Source organism: Lontra canadensis, unplaced genomic scaffold (genome assembly GCF_010015895.1).
Source record: "Lontra canadensis isolate GAN:19392208 unplaced genomic scaffold, GSC_riverotter_1.0 scaffold6, whole genome shotgun sequence".
In the NCBI taxonomy this organism is placed as follows: Eukaryota; Metazoa; Chordata; class Mammalia; order Carnivora; family Mustelidae; genus Lontra; species Lontra canadensis.
The window spans coordinates 19740693-19752226 of record NW_022631000.1 but is presented as its reverse complement, the minus strand read 5'-3'; the positions used below and the strand labels follow the sequence as shown (position 1 = coordinate 19752226).

Here is an 11534-nt window from a genome sequence, read left to right as displayed (position 1 = left end):
AGTATCTTACAGAATGTAGAGGGAATGGTGAGAATGATGAGTTAAAATCATAGAGAAATTTATGAGATAAAATTAAAGCCCCACAGAGATCAGAAAGACATCCTCAATGTAGAACTATAGAACCAAAGATCTAGTTCTGCTCTCTGAAGTCCTCTGTCCTAAGGAAAAGATGAACCCAAAAGCCTTCTTAACTATAGCAACACCCAAGGAAGAGGATCAAATGCATCCTCCTCAGTTTCTTCATGTTCCAAATGAAAGCATCAGGAGCTGTGGAATGAGAACTCCAGAAAGAACCCTGAATAAAATCTCAGACATAGTTCTTGTTCTTAGACAATCCGGCTTTTTGCTCAACTGCATTGAGATAATCCTTAGCTATCCGTGTTTCCTCTTATTTTCCTCCTGGGTAGACCCCTTCCTGTGAAAAGGATTCTTCTGGGTAATTAACTTCATGTATGAGACATCTAGGAATGTCACCACCATCTGGTTGGGGTGGGAGCGGCCCCACCTGGCTTTCCTCCCTTGTTCCCTGGCCAGCCAAGGGTTTCCTCAAGGCACTCGTAAATGTGTGGCATTTCCCAACCAGCATAAATACGCCTGAGATTTTTAAAATAGAATAAATGGAAATATGAAAAATATAAACAGATTCCCGAGACCCTTTCCAGATCTCCCAACCCATGACTTCTTCGGGGTGTCTTAAGCACGGGGGCTCACACATCTTTGAATGGATGGACATCTCGTTTGTGGTTTACTTTTAGCATTCCTGGAAAAAGTAACGCCCTTGTCTTTCTGATTATAAAATAAGTACGAACTCAATGTAAAGACTTTGGAAAACCTAGAGAGCATAAAATAAGCACACTACTTGGTGACTCCACCCCAGAAATAAAAAAAGGAACTTTCCCGTGGAAACCTTCCAGCCTGTTCCTGGCCAGTGTGGACCCCGCCTGCTGGGCCGGGGCGCAGAGGGCAAGTCTCCCGCGGGCGCAGGGTCTCGGACCCGGGTGGGCGGAGGCGGAGCTGCCCCTGCAGCCGCGGGTCGACGGAAAGCGCGGCGCGTGGGGTGTGCGGGTTCGCGCGCCTGGCCGTGCGGGCCTCCCTGGCTGAGCAGGGGGCCGGCGCGCCACGCGGGGCGGCGCCAGGGGAGGAGCGGGAGGCGCGGCCCCAGCAGCGCCCCGGCCGGAGGCGGCCGGGGAGGGCAGCGCGCGCGCCCCGCGCAGACCGCAGAGGCAGGCGCCGCGGTCCCGCCGCCTCCACGCCCGGCCCCCGGCGCGGCGATGGGCGCGGCCGCCCGCCCTGGCCCTGGCCCTTGCCCTGCTCCCCGTCCCTCCAGGTCCTTTCCAGCCGGCGAACCCGCGAGAGACGCGAGGACCGCGGGCATCCCGCCGCCAGACGCGGGCTTGGCGCTTCTCGGCGGTCGGAGACCTGGTGAGGTGAGCCGCGCGCCCTCGAGGATCCCAAATTCGGGATTTTGTAGGACCTCTCTGTGGACACTATGTATCCACAAAACATCAAACACTTAGATGCGAGAAGTGGAAAGGGGAAGGGCTTGCTCTCCTTTCCAGAATCTGTGCGGTTTCTTTGGAAACGGTGAAGAAGCTGTCTTCGGAACTGGAGGCGAGCCCGACGTCGCTCACTGGGAGTGCCGGCGGCAACTTCCTGAGAGGAGTGGGGAGGGTACTGGTGTCGGCGGGCAGGGGGGCTGCGGCTGTTCAGTTTTGTTCAGTGAGCGACACGCTGCTGAAATTGAGAGACCCTGGAACAGTTTTCCACAGCCTCCCCCAGAGCTTGTCTCCCTGTGTTCACCCCAGGGTGCAGGGTGGCTGGCCGGGGGGATGGGCTCCCTCACCGCGAGTGTGAGGTCCCGAACAGAGGTTTCATTGCCTGTCAAAATGCCTTGTTCTGGGCAGAGAAGAATCGCCCGGGAACCGCAGCATCCTTGTACCCCAGCAAGCGCCCGTTTCCAACTTACCTAGAGGCCACCTCTTAGATGTTTGAATGGTGTATGACTAAGTATACTCATGCTGCTGCCGAAGATGAACCTTGTTTTGAAAGTTGAGTTTTGTTAACATTGCAGAATAGAAATCTGTGGGGAGAGAGGTCATGGCATGCGCTTACTCTTCCCTTTGTTGGTTTTCTTGGTACAAGCATGCATGAATAGCAGGCAAATTATATCCTAGCCTGTAATGAAATGTCTTTCTTGGTAGAGGACTTAAATTATGGCATCCCTAAGTAAAAGCAAAACATTTTCGGGTATAGATTAAAAGCTGGAAAAATTGTTGAGTAGTCGTATTAGGTAGCAAGGCCTGCAAAGGAAAATTAATTTTTCTCCATCAATGGCGATATTCAGCACAGAAGGCCTTCTTGTGGGCTTGGGTAGCAGCAAGTCCATTTGAGTCTGGAGAATAAAATGCGTTGGCAGGCTTTACTTGAGTTGTGGTTCTGGAAGCGTGGGGGTGGGGGCTCTCTGGTCTCCATTTTGGCAGCCTGATTCCACTTCAGGGCCACCATTGTCTCTGGAGTGCTCGTTTCACCTCCTCTTCTACCACCAGCTTTTAGCTTCCCCCTCTCCCTCAATAAAGTCTAAGTTGAACCTGGTCAGAGGCTGAATTATGGTAGCCTGGGGATAGAGAAAGTCAAGTCTAGTGAAAGCAGAATTGTGGCCTAGGGGAATTTTAGGGGTGAAGGGGATGAGGCCACAGACTTCCAGACTAGAAGGCTCTCAAAAGAGGGAAAATAATGATTAAGGGAAGGAGATTCTCTCAGGAGGACAATAGATGCTTACAGTTTGTTTCCTGCTGAGGATTTTAATGTTTCCTTTTGTGTTGTCTGAACATAAGGGCATTTCCAGATGGGGTTGAAGGAGTTTGCCCTCCCACCCCCACAAATTCACATTTAATGGCACTTGCTTGTAGGTTTTCAGAAAGTCATTGGGGGCAGCGGGAAGAGAAGAAAGAAGCACCAAGGCTCACTTGCCAGAGACAGTGGAACATGGACTCACTTGGGCAGAGAAGTTGGATTGAAATGATTGGAAGGAATGTTCCACATTTAGTTAAAAGTCAGAACCTTTATTTTACAGAAAGTTGTTGAGAATTACAACATTCATATTTAGTTGCTGATTAATTTTGCCTGATAAAGGATGCAAACCCCAACTTCTCCTTTCTTTAACTAGAACAGTTTATTATGAAAAAATTTCCAACATACAGAGAAGTTACCTACCTCAATTTTTATCTTGAAGTATAAACTTGTTAATGAAAATCAGAGTTTGAAATCCAGAAATATGTGATCTGGCCCCAGACAGAGCTTGAATCAGAAGGTGGTTAAGAAATAGATGCATGGGGGCACCTGGGTGGTGCAGTCTGATAAGTGTCTGACTCTTGGTTTCAGCTCAGGTCATGATCTCAGGGTCATTAGATCGAGCCCCAAGTCGTGCTCTGCCCTCAGCAGAAAGTCTGCTTGAGAGTCTCTCTCCCTTTCCCTCTGTCCTGACCCACTTGTGCTCTCTCTCTCTAAAATAAATAAATAAAAGCTTTTTTTTTTTTTTAAGAAATAGATGTGTAAAGGTTATTAAGATTTCGAAGGGGAAAAATCTGGATCTTATTCTGACCTTTCCCTAGGAATTGGGCAGATGTCTTAATTTCCTTCTTTTTCCCATTCTTAATACATCAGTTGGATTATATTACTCCCCTGCTTAACACTCGCTAATAGTTCTCTTCACACTCTGAATAAAATCCACTTTCTTCCAAGGTTTACCTTTCAAAGCCTTAGGCAATCTGACCTGTTTGACCTCATAGTCTGTCACTCTTCCCTCTCTTGTTCTTCCTTCTGCCTGAACACTCTTCCTTCAGATACTTGCACTGCTTCTGTCCTTAATTCATTCAGATCTTTTTTCAGATGGGACCTCCTTGATCAGGGCTTCCCTGACCACCTGATCCAAAACGTGCCTTTGTCACTCACTCCCTGTCCTCTCACCCTGCTTTATTTCTTCATTGCTTTATCATTATCTGGCATTATATAATATAGCTGTTTCTTTGTTAATTGTCCAATATACCCCCACTCAAATGTCAGCTCCATAAGGACAAGAAATTTTTTGTTGTGTTCATCGCTGTGCTCCTGTTTGGTATATTATAAGTGATTAATAAATAATTATTGAATTAATTAGATAATTAAGTGACACAACAAGGCACTAACTCCCATAAAGGTTCAGAACCCTTGGTAAAATACTAGAAGTCTTTTCAGGTAATTTGGGTCAATCAATAATTTATAGGTTAATGATGATCCTGGAGATTAGTGGCTTCTTTTATCCTCACAGCACTTCTTTTTTAAAGATTTTATTTATTTATTTGAGAGAAAGACAGAGATAGTGAGAGAGAACACAAATGGAAAAGAGAGGAAGAGCCAGGCACCCCACTGAGCAGGGAGCCCAATGGATTTGGGGCTCGATCCTAGGACCCAGGGATCATGACCTGAGCCGAAGGCAAACACTTAACCCACTGAGCCACCCAGGGTGCTCCCCCCCGCCGGCCACAGTGTTTTGAAGCTGAATCCTGTGCTTAAAGTTCGGCCAGTTTTGACAAATGCACATTCCAAACAAGATAAAAAAAAAAAAAGTAACACCAGAAATTTCCCCAGTGTCTCTTTCTGGTCATCCCTACCATCCAGAAGCAGACTTTGTCATGACTCCTATCTTTGTAGATTTGTTTTGCATTCTTAAACATCCATATAAAAGCATTCACTCTGACATACTTTTGCATTTGACTTCATTTTGCTCAATATGATGTCCGAGATTCATCCACGCTGTTTAGTGTATCTGCTGTTCATTTCTTTTTATTCCAAGATCATATTCCTTCATACAACTATCTACCATGTGCTTACCCATTCTCTTACTGATGGGCACTTGGGTTATTTCCAGTTTGGGGCTATTTTAAATAAAGCTGCCATGAAGATTCTTATAGGGTCTGCCTCATCTTGAGTCCTATGTACGTAATTTGAAAATCTTCTTTGTGCCACCAGTGCTGAGAGAAGTATGACAAGGTTACTGGGGCTGTGATGCAGTAGCAGCCTGCCTGCAGCCCAGTGAGTGCCTTCTCTAAGACCACTTCAATGGGCACTGACCAACCTTCCACTTCAGAGGGAGAGCACTTGGAAAATGAATGTCTGTGCAAATTGGGGAGACCTCAGGAGGATTTTCAGTGTTTTTAGATCCTTAAAAGGCATTCTGTAGAATGCCTGCTATCATTGCTGTTGTATTCCTTCTTCCTCTCAGCTCCCCACCTCAGTACAAGTTGACTCTAATCAGCCACTGAACATTATGCTATCAAAGAATTTAAATATTTATGAGCAAGAGTCTTGTTCAGAGCCTGATAAAATATTTATGTGTTTCCATGGGGCATTGGTTTCCATCTAGATTTCTCAAGGTGTTTTTCTGAGGCACTTGTCATAATCATGAGGTACTCAGAGATAGATGATATAGCCAGAGAATATCCCATGTTGTTGAACCCCACCTTGCAGTGTACCCTGCTTTGCAGGGATGGGGAGGATGAGCAAACAGAAAAATGGGTATTAGTAATGTCTGGATCAAGAGAAAGAGGGTGTGTGTTGAAGAAAATGGATTGCAAAAAAGAAAGACCTGTTAATAGAGCACTGCTAAAGGTGTGAACCCAGAAGGGGTTGTGCAAAGAACCTGTTAGAGGTAAGGAAGAATTAATGAAGGTGGGATTCATTCCAGATGGAAGCATGAAGGAACCGGCCTATAAAAGACATAGTCCCTTTGACACTGATGTACACAGGCCTTATACATGACAACTGTACTGAGTGCTATAATTATCACACCTGTATGAAACTGTGGGGAAGGCGTGGAGGCTAGCCAGGATTTCCAGGTGGAGAGCAGAGAACTAGCTATCTCAGGAGTGATTGTTATTTTCCTCCAAGGAAGAAGTGTCTTTTGAGTAGAGCTCGGGAGGAGGTGTGGTGCTTTTACTGGCAGCTGTAGTGTGGAAGAACATTCCCTCAAAGAGAGTAACTCGGGCTGGTATTCAGTATTGGGTGTTCGAGTCAGGGCCAGAGTGCTGGTGTGGCTTGAGTGAGGTGAAGAGGTGAGGAGGGTCAGGTCAGGGCAGGTTTGCAGTAAGAGATAAAGCATGAGAGCTATAGGCCAGCTTGTGGAGAACACAAGAGTGTGGACTTCAGTCTGTTTGTTGTAGGGAACCATGTAACTTTTGACCAGAGACTGGGTCAAAATTTAAGCAATTCCTGGGAAGTGCATCCAACCCAAGCAAGGCCTTGAGGTCTGTTTATGTCCAAGGCACTTCCAGAATATCTGGCTGTGTCCAGTTCAGCCTAGAGATGTGCATTCTATTCCAAAGGAGGTAGAATAGATGCATTCAATATACTCCTAGGATTGACCAGAAACAGTTCTCACCAACTACCTTCTTTCCTCACATATACTCAGAATGTGCCAACTCAAATTAAATTTGTAGACTGTGTGCTGCATCCTTGCTCTTCCCGATGACCACTTTGCCGCATAGGTCCAGGTCAGAGGGTCTGAGTACCCCTTTAATACCTGAACCCAAATCTGGGTTGGTGTACTGAAGATGTGGGTTGCCAGGCAACAGAGGACCCAGCAGTGAGGCTGTCAGACCATCACTGCAGAACTCAGGCTTGCTTTGACCGGGCTACTGGGCAGTGACCAGAGGGGCAACTGACAGTAGAAGATTGGAGGTCATGCAGATTGATAACCTATAGGCTGAACTGCCTGGCCCCTTTCCACCTGTGTTCTCCCTTCATATTGTAAGTTCCTATTTTAAAGTGTCCCCAGGATGTTGCCTTTTTAGTTTGTCATGAAAATAGGGAAGGAGATAGGGGTGTTAAGCCTATCAGCATCTGTACTTTATGATGTTTGTGAATAAGGAAGAGCTCATTGTAGAAGTGATAGAAAAATTCCTCAGAGGAATTCAGTTTTCAGTTTTGCAGTGGGGAGCTTTGCATAAATATAGATTAGAAGAAAGCTCTGGAGTTCTTATGGAGAGAAGTGATTTCTTGGTAGGAGGACAGGGAAGAACATGGGAGGGCCTCATAGATAAACTCCAAGATTCTGCCCAGGGTTTTGTTGCTTGGAATTGTTCTCTTGCTCTCATGGGTACCTGTTCCAGAGGGACAATGGGAACACCCAGGGAATAGTGCTCTGGGCTTTCCCACTGTCATCTGTGTTGGAATGTCAGTCAGTTGGCACTGCCACCTATTCATTCTGATTCTCCAAAGGTAACTGGGGAGACCTGGAGAAAGAAGACAGAAGCAGGTGTCTTAACTAGGGAAATGGTAAGGGCCCGAAGATGTGGCCTGGACTGACGGTGTGGTAAGTGTCTAAAGTATTGGACAAGCAAGACTCTAGACCAACAAGGTCCTTCTTGCCTCTAATCTGATACATTCCTGGTTTTTTCCCATGAAGTGGAGTCTCCCAAAGGCCACATTAGCTATAGTATTTTCTCTGAACATTTGAACAGAATGCATGCTTAATTGAGTGTCTTTTCCAAATGGACATTTTGATGATTCTCTGATTGTGTCCAGGCTGGTGATGGCTGCCTGTTTTTGGATGTTGTTAGGGATAAACCCAGAAGATCCAATAAAGAGGGAGCAGAAATGGTAATATCAAGAGACAGGGAAGGGAAGAGAATAGTGGCAACTAATAACAGTGCAACTAATGAATCACTAAATTCTACCCCTGAAACTAATAATACAGTATATGTTAACTAAATTCAATTTAAATAAAGAATTAAAAAGATAAAGTAAGTATAAAGACAAAAAGAAAGTATTCTAAAATATTGTCAGCAGTAGGATTCTAAGTGATTACTTTTTTTTAAAAAATGTAACCATATTTTCCATGAACTCTCTAGCATTTCTATGATAATCAGGAAAACACTGAATAAAAAAATCTATTAAAGGGGTGCCTGGGTGGCTCAGTGGGTTAAAGCCTCTGTCTTCGGCTCAGGTCATGATCCCAGAGTCCTGGGATCAAGCCCCACATCAGGCTCTCTGCTCGGCAGGGAGCCTGCTTCCTTTCCTCTCTCTCTGCTGCCTCTCTGCCTACTTGTGATCTCTGTCTGTCAACTAAATAAATAAATAAAATCTTTTTAAAAAGTCTATTAAAGAGGTTAACTAGGGAGAAGAAGAGGCCTGGTGGAGGACAGTAGGATTGTACAAGAAGAGAAAAGATGTTGAAAGATGAATGAGTAATCAAAAAAGTTAATTCTTCACAGGCTGCTAGCTTCTGCACATTATTTTCTTTATTATTGAATATCATATATCTATTACCCCTCAAAAGCTCTGGAAGCTTCTATCAGCATGAAACCAAATGCAAATGCTGAGCCAGTGTCACTCCTCCAGGGCCTTAATTCTATCCTGTGGGTAACAATTGGAAAGCCCACAACTAATTTCCAGTGGTCCTCAAAGAAACATTCCCCAAAGTGCTAACACAGGATGCTTCAAAACTGGGTGGCAGCCTCTTTCCCACAGAGTGTAATGTTTATCCCTGCAGAGGCTGGGCCAGCCTTGTGCATCTATTCTCTGAAGTTTGGAACAGGAGCCAACGAAGGCTGTCAGGAGTTGGAGTAGCGGGGTTTTTCCAGACAAAAGCCTGTTCTATTATCTGTGCGTCTGCCGGCTGCTCACTGGCTCAGGCAGCGCCTTGGGAAGCTCCGTGGCAGAGGCTTTGGAGGGGTACCTATAGTTTTCATTTCACAGCCACCGGCCCTCTCCAGGGACACTATCAAGTCTATGCTTTAATTGGGTGTTGTTGGGGGACACAAGGAGAGGCCTGTCTTCGAGAGCAGAAGTTACTATTTACCTCTGCCCAACAGGATCAATTTAAAGCAAATGCCAGAGAACTACACATCCCACTGAACTCTGGGGTCTGGCATTGCTTGTAATTATAAAGTCAATAAATCCTTTTTATATTTTTAACTTATTACATTTTTAAATTATAAAAGCAGTACACATTCATTGTAACAAGTCTATAAAGAAAATGTTATTAATCTCCACTTCCTCTCCCCCTCCATCTTCCTGACAGATCCACTATTAAAATTTAAGTGTGAATTCTTTCACTCCTTTTATATGTTCAAATATGTAGAGTTATTTTCTATTTCATATGTAAATGAGATCATATAATACCATTCACTGTTATTTGTTTCATTTTATTCGTTATGTACGTTATTCTACATATAAGTCTAATTGATCCAATTTCTTATTTTTAATAGCCACTATTTCTTTGTAGAAATTCCATAATTTTTCCCATTATTTCTGTATTGATAGATATTCCAGTTTTCCCTCCAGCTTTTTTTTAGTACAATGAATTATGTCACAGTGAACATCTTACATTCATCCTTACACTTTGGTTTCCATCTCCATAGAAAGAGCTCCCAAACTGGCTTTTCTGGGGCAGAGGGAATACACACAATTTTACTTCTCACTGTGGGTCTCCCCTACAGCAATAGTTTCCCTCCCTTCTTTTGTCCTCCTCTCCCCTCTCCCATCGCCTTTCTCCAGGGGAACTTGTGTCTTTAGGCAGGAAAGCCCTGCAGTGAGAATTCCTCCTTGCCAAGTGTGGATTATATTAGCTCAGTGGGAAACGGGGTCTGCAGTGTCTTGGTTGCATTGTGTCTCTATTGCTTCTGGTTGGACGGACTGTTTACAGTTCCCCTTGCTCATTTATTCCGTGCTGTGGAATTATACATGGTCTTCATCTGTGGCAGGAGCAGCGTGATCAGTTGCGGGGGGTGGGGGCAGGGTTTCAGAGAAAATAAGCTCTTACAGTGCTTTCTCGCAACACCATATCTGCTACGTTCCCTTTTATGCCTTTTCTTTATTTTTTAAATGCCTATTATTTAATAGTGGAATTGAGAAAAGTTCTCTAATTCAATCCCAGTTGTTTCCCTCTATTTTGAGGGACTTAGATTTGGGGAGTTTTATGAGTATATAGTCAATCAACTACAACTGATTACTTGATATGAGGATAATTAGTTAAGAAGGTAGGGGTCTTGAAGCTTAAGGATTAGTGCCAAGCAACAGATGTGAACATTTTTAAACAAATGATTTTAACAAATGTGGTATTAGGAGTGAATTTCCCAGCACTTCGTGGTTCTCATATTTACTTTTGCTCTTGTTTGGATGTAAAACTGTAATCTGGTCCACCAAACTAGAGAGGAGTGGGATTCCCACTACACCAGGGCTAGGGAAAAATAGCAGAGAAGCATGAAGGGAAGCTAGTGAGTACAAACAAGTGAAATACAAAATGCAAACTAATAAAATAGTAAGAAGTAAATGAGATCTTAAAATCCTCAGATAAAGGCTGCTGTGTGACCAGGGACCTATGAGCTCATAGACACTTTATAGAAATCTGTGATCTCTAATTCTTATTAGAAACCCAGTTGTGAGTCTATGTTCAGAATGCAAACGTTAGCTAATAGAGGGAAAGAAATGATGAAGTTCTGTAGCAGACATTTTGCTATTGGCACCCATAACAAATGCTAACTTTTACTCAATAGCTTTGAAATGGATTTCTAGACTGAAAACTAAAGGAGGAAAAGAATACCAGCATAGAAGTTATTGCAATGAATTTCTAAGGAGAAATTTTAACTTTAGTTTGAACATGTATACACCTGTAGAATAAGCATTAGCCTTTGTGTTAATACATACTTTTATAGAAACTTTTAATTTTCAAATACACACTGACCAATAATAATGATAGTAAAACCAGTCCCTATAATAGGTTTGTCTTTTATAACTTGGGAATTCTATAATGTATCTTAATTGGTCTCATAGTTAATAGTAAGGGTAGTTATATCTTATACTGTTTTCACTGTCATTTGTGTCTATAAAGATTATCTTTAAACAGTTTGGTCTTGTCAGTAAAAAAAAAAAAAAGTAAGGCATTAAGCACGTGCATATAGACTTCTGCTCCCATAGAGGACATCTGCAAAAGCTAAATTTAATTTATATATATATATATATATTTTTAATTTATATACATATAAATTAAAAATTTTTATTTAAATTTTTAAAAAAATTTAATTTATATATATATATATATTTTTTTAAAGATGTCTTAATTATTTGTTTTAGAAACAAATAAACTTCTGCTGAATGTGGAGCCCAACATGGGGCTCAGTCTCATGTCCTTGAGATCATGACCTGAGCCAAAATGAGAAGTCAGATGCTTAACTGACTGAGTCACCCAGGTGTCCTGAAAAGCTAGATTTTAAAAATTGAGTTGAGTTCATAAAAGACCTACTAAGGTAACTAGAACTTGAGAGCTAAGAGCTCATAAAGAAGAGAAACTCATTGAGTGCCCCCACATACTAGGTTGTTTTTCCCTTGAGACATTTACTATTTACTAAGTAGCAGGTGAGGAGGAGCTAACCCTAAACCAAAAGCAGCTGCTAAGATCCAGAAAAGCTGTGCATTACATTCTATAGTCTGATGAGAGACCTGATTATGGAAAGAAGAGAGAAAGAGAATTAGCCCAGCGATCTGAGCAATTTTCCTTC

General features: G+C 43.2%; 1 protein-coding gene across 3 annotated transcripts in view; it reads left to right on the top strand.

The window, feature by feature from the left end:
• Positions 1-1340: 1340 nt before the first annotated feature.
• GPR156 (G protein-coupled receptor 156) overlaps positions 1341-11534 on the top strand; it is an 87611-nt gene continuing 77417 nt past the window's right edge. For all 3 annotated transcript variants that reach the window (XM_032852325.1, XM_032852324.1, XM_032852322.1), the window contains exon 1: positions 1341-1427. The gene's annotated coding sequence lies outside the window, so the exon portion shown is untranslated. The remainder of the gene's footprint in view (positions 1428-11534) is intronic.